Here is a 5,000-nt window from a genome sequence, read left to right as displayed (position 1 = left end):
GGGCTCGCCGTGTCACTAATGTACAGAGATACAATAGTTTCGACTGGAACCGGATTAAACGTATACACGGCGCTGATTAGTAATAGATAGAGCCATCAGAATACAGATAATGTATAGACCTGTCCGTATACATGCTGAAAGACTCTGCTCACAATCACACGTCAGCCAGACACTCTTATCACGCACTACTCTCTGCCTGTAACAGGCACGCAGACGATATGTAAGCACCAGCATGGAACAACACCCAGTGCATCCTCTCTGCCACATTAGACAATCCACACTATCATAACCAGACCGGGAGGTCCACTCGGAAAACAGAATATCCCACCCTTCCGACAACCACCATTGCTCAGCTAAGCCACCAACACCCACACATGTCCCACACAGGGGTGCACCCAACATCACAATACTGCCTCCTGTCACACCACACAAACAATGGCAGGAATGAAAGACACAGGTCTGCCACAAGCATGGAATCAGAGCGCCGCCTGTTATGAGCCAAAGGTGCACCCTGACGTGGCAAATCAGATGATGCCGCAGTCATTTACTTACGATAATCACAATCAACAAACTGCCGCCCCCCCCCCCCCAAAACACCTTTCCTTACAACAATGTGTACCTTAACCTAACCCATATTGTGCCTTAACCTAACCCATATTGTGCCTTAACCTAACCCATATTGTGCCTTAACCTAACCCATATTGTGCCTTAACCTAACCCGTATTGTGCCTTAACCTAACCCGTATTGTGCCTTAACCTAACCCGTATTGTGCCTTAACCTAACCCGTATTGTGCCTTAACCTAACCCGTATTGTGCCTTAACCTAACCCGTATTGTGCCTTAACCTAACCCGTATTGTGCCTTAACCTAACCCGTATTGTGCCTTAACCTAACCCGTATTGTGCCTTAACCTAACCCGTATTGTGCCTTAACCTAACCCGTATTGTGCCTTAACCTAACCCGTATTGTGCCTTAACCTAACCCGTATTGTGCCTTAACCTAACCCGTATTGTGCCTTAACCTAACCCGTATTGTGCCTTAACCTAACCCGTATTGTGCCTTAACCTAACCCGTATTGTGCCTTAACCTAACCCGTATTCTGCCTTAACCTAACCCGTGTTGTGCCTTAACCTAACCCGTGTTGTGCCTTAACCTAACCTGTGTTGTGCCTTAACCTAACCCGTGTTGTGCCTTAACCTAACCCGTGTTGTGCCTTAACCTAACCTATGTTGCGCCTTAACCTACCCTATATTGTACCTTAACCTAACCTATATTGTACCTTAACCTAACCTATGTTGCGCCTTAACCTAACCTATGTTGCGCCTTAACCTAACCTATGTTGCGCCTTAACCTAACCTATGTTGCGCCTTAACCTAACCTATGTTGCGCCTTAACCTAACCTATGTTGCGCCTTAACCTAACCTATGTTGCGCCTTAACCTAACCTATGTTGCGCCTTAACCTAACCTATGTTGCGCCTTAACCTAACCTATGTTGCGCCTTAACCTAACCTATGTTGCGCCTTAACCTAACCTATGTTGCGCCTTAACCCAACACACGTTGCGCCTTAACCCAACACACGTTGCGCCTTAACCCAACACACGTTGCGCCTTAACCCAACACACGTTGCGCCTTAACCCAACACACGTTGCGCCTTAACCCAACACACGTTGCGCCTTAACCCAACACACGTTGCGCCTTAACCCAACACACGTTGCGCCTTAACCCAACACACGTTGCGCCTTAACCCAACACACGTTGCGCCTTAACCCAACACACGTTGGGCCTTAACCCAACACACGTTGGGCCTTAACCCAACACACGTTGGGCCTTAACCCAACACACGTTGGGCCTTAACCCAACACACGTTGGGCCTTAACCCAACACACGTTGGGCCTTAACCCAACACACGTTGGGCCTTAACCCAACACACGTTGGGCCTTAACCCAACACACGTTGGGCCTTAACCCAACACACGTTGGGCCTTAACCCAACACACGTTGGGCCTTAACCCAACACACGTTGGGCCTTAACCCAACACACGTTGGGCCTTAACCCAACACACGTTGGGCCTTAACCCAACACACGTTGGGCCTTAACCTGCTCTGTAATTGTCATACGACGCGTTAAATTAGTGTAGTGTTGCCTAACTGCAACCCCCGCAATATAGTTTGCTACTCGCACTGCCCGGTCCCCAGAGTATCGCTTCATGTTAAACACCTTGCAGCTATACACTGTAATGCGGATGGCAGCAGGACGTACATGCTCAATGCCCTTCGCAGTTGTTCATTGGCATTCGCATGGCGAAGCACAGCCTACGTTGTGGTACGGCTTGTGTCAACTGTCCGCTGATGTTGTACGTCCAAATCACACACTGTACTGCACATTGGTCCTCATGTACTGAATGATACATCGTGGTACATGTGTGACCGTACCACGACTGCGCCAACAACGGCGAACCATACGGTCCAAATATTGTGCACTCAGCTACATGTCGTCTCCCTATAAGAGCTGGATTGCAGTATGGTATGCCGTGGATGGCGATCGGCATGAGCCGTCTGTTGATGTAGTGGCGCGTGTTGTCAGACGTAGTCGTCTCTTCTCACACACCGTGATAGCATGGTGCACTGCGTTCCACATCTGCGACATGCGACAGAGGCCGGTTGACAGTCGTTCGCGCAATGGACATCGCATACGTACGGGGGCCACCTTCCACGTGTTCGCGAAGCGTGCACATGTTGTTGCGTGTATGTGGGCAGACATAGTGTGTCGTGACACCTGACACAGGCATGCAACAATCGTTGAATTTGCAAATGGCGATGGACGTCTACGTTTGCTGGTGACGTTACGCAAATGAAGAACTGGTAAACCGTTGTGGTGCGGTTGTTCTCGCTAGAGGTGAATCAGTGATGGCGACGATCGGTTGAGCTACCAACCGGTTGTTTCAGCGATACCCACCATGCCCACGAACGTGAATGGCATGTGGGTGTGAAGCGATACGCGGCGGTGGCTGGGTGGGACCGTCCCCGGCCGGTGAGGGGGGGCCTCCCGGCGTGCTGGCCGCGCGGTGCGTGGGCGCACGCGCTACAGCCGGCTGGTGGGGGCGGCCAGTGGCAGGCGCGCCGGCCGACGGAGGCGGCAGGCGGCGTAGCTGCGCGCCGGCGCACCCTGCACGCGGCGCCGTGCGGCCAAAGTAGGTCCTCGCGGGCCCGGTGCGAAGCGCGGTGGACATCTGCAGTGTGCTGGTCCGATTGAGGACTGTGTGCGCTGAGGATGCGCCGCCGCCCGGCGCTCGGCGCCGCGACGCCGTCTGCTGCTCGGTCGCCTCTGCGGTTCTCGCAGGTGGATTGTATCGCAGCTGTGCGGACGTGTTGGCGCGTGCGCTGTGCTGGGAGAGTTCGCTTCGGCACCCAAGTGGGGCTTTTGTCCTTCTGTGGCGCTGGCGTTGGAGCTGCCGGCCACCGTAGGTGGCGCGTGTTGTCTCCCGCCGGCAATGCCACGACAGCACGCTCCCGGGCCTCTGTCGGCAGCGGCAAGCTCAGTTGGGAGCACGGGTGGTCGCACCTAAAGCGTCTACTCGCCAAACTCCGGGCGATTGCGCCTCTCTCGAACCCGACCAAGTACTTAGGACGGCGCTGCGCGCCGCCGGGACCTGAGAGGGTTTCGAGGTGTATTGTGCAGGGGAGCTCAGCCTCCTCCTGTTTGCAGAATAATTGAGCGGACGCTTGCGTGTTCGCGCGGGCCCCCGGGACACACTCCCGGGCGGCCGGCTGCTCAGCTCTAGTTGACGCAGCTCCCTGGTTGATCCTGCCAGTAGTCATATGCTTGTCTCAAAGATTAAGCCATGCATGTCTCAGTACAAGCCGCATTAAGGTGAAACCGCGAATGGCTCATTAAATCAGTTATGGTTCCTTAGATCGTACCCACGTTACTTGGATAACTGTGGTAATTCTAGAGCTAATACATGCAAACAGAGTCCCGACCAGAGATGGAAGGGACGCTTTTATTAGATCAAAACCAATCGGTCGGCTCGTCCGGTCCGTTTGCCTTGGTGACTCTGAATAACTTTGGGCTGATCGCACGGTCCTCGTACCGGCGACGCATCTTTCAAATGTCTGCCTTATCAACTGTCGATGGTAGGTTCTGCGCCTACCATGGTTGTAACGGGTAACGGGGAATCAGGGTTCGATTCCGGAGAGGGAGCCTGAGAAACGGCTACCACATCCAAGGAAGGCAGCAGGCGCGCAAATTACCCACTCCCGGCACGGGGAGGTAGTGACGAAAAATAACGATACGGGACTCATCCGAGGCCCCGTAATCGGAATGAGTACACTTTAAATCCTTTAACGAGTATCTATTGGAGGGCAAGTCTGGTGCCAGCAGCCGCGGTAATTCCAGCTCCAATAGCGTATATTAAAGTTGTTGCGGTTAAAAAGCTCGTAGTTGGATTTGTGTCCCACGCTGTTGGTTCACCGCCCGTCGGTGTTTAACTGGCATGTATCGTGGGACGTCCTGCCGGTGGGGCGAGCTGAAGGCGTGCGACGCGCCTCGTGCGTGCTCGTGCGTCCCGAGGCGGACCCCGTTGCAATCCTACCAGGGTGCTCTTGAGTGAGTGTCTCGGTGGGCCGGCACGTTTACTTTGAACAAATTAGAGTGCTTAAAGCAGGCAAGCCCGCCTGAATACTGTGTGCATGGAATAATGGAATAGGACCTCGGTTCTATTTTGTTGGTTTTCGGAACCCGAGGTAATGATTAATAGGGACAGGCGGGGGCATTCGTATTGCGACGTTAGAGGTGAAATTCTTGGATCGTCGCAAGACGAACAGAAGCGAAAGCATTTGCCAAGTATGTTTTCATTAATCAAGAACGAAAGTTAGAGGTTCGAAGGCGATCAGATACCGCCCTAGTTCTAACCATAAACGATGCCAGCCAGCGATCCGCCGCAGTTCCTCCGATGACTCGGCGGGCAGCCTCCGGGAAACCAAAGCTTTTGGGTTCCGG

At 53.4% G+C, this 5,000-nt stretch overlaps 1 non-coding gene across 1 annotated transcript in view; it reads left to right on the top strand.

Moving 5' to 3' along the window:
* Nucleotides 1–3,793: 3,793 nt before the first annotated feature.
* LOC126433372 (small subunit ribosomal RNA) overlaps nt 3,794–5,000 on the top strand; it is a 1,910-nt gene continuing 703 nt past the window's right edge. The window contains exon 1 of the ribosomal RNA XR_007578433.1: nt 3,794–5,000. This exon is cut by the window's right edge and continues 703 nt beyond it. This is a non-coding gene — a ribosomal RNA (small subunit ribosomal RNA).

The sequence above is a fragment of the Schistocerca serialis genome, unplaced genomic scaffold (genome assembly GCF_023864345.2).
Source record: "Schistocerca serialis cubense isolate TAMUIC-IGC-003099 unplaced genomic scaffold, iqSchSeri2.2 HiC_scaffold_1163, whole genome shotgun sequence".
Classification (NCBI taxonomy): domain Eukaryota; kingdom Metazoa; phylum Arthropoda; class Insecta; order Orthoptera; family Acrididae; genus Schistocerca; species Schistocerca serialis.
Note: the sequence above shows the minus strand (reverse complement) of the source record. Positions and strands in the feature narration are given on the sequence as shown.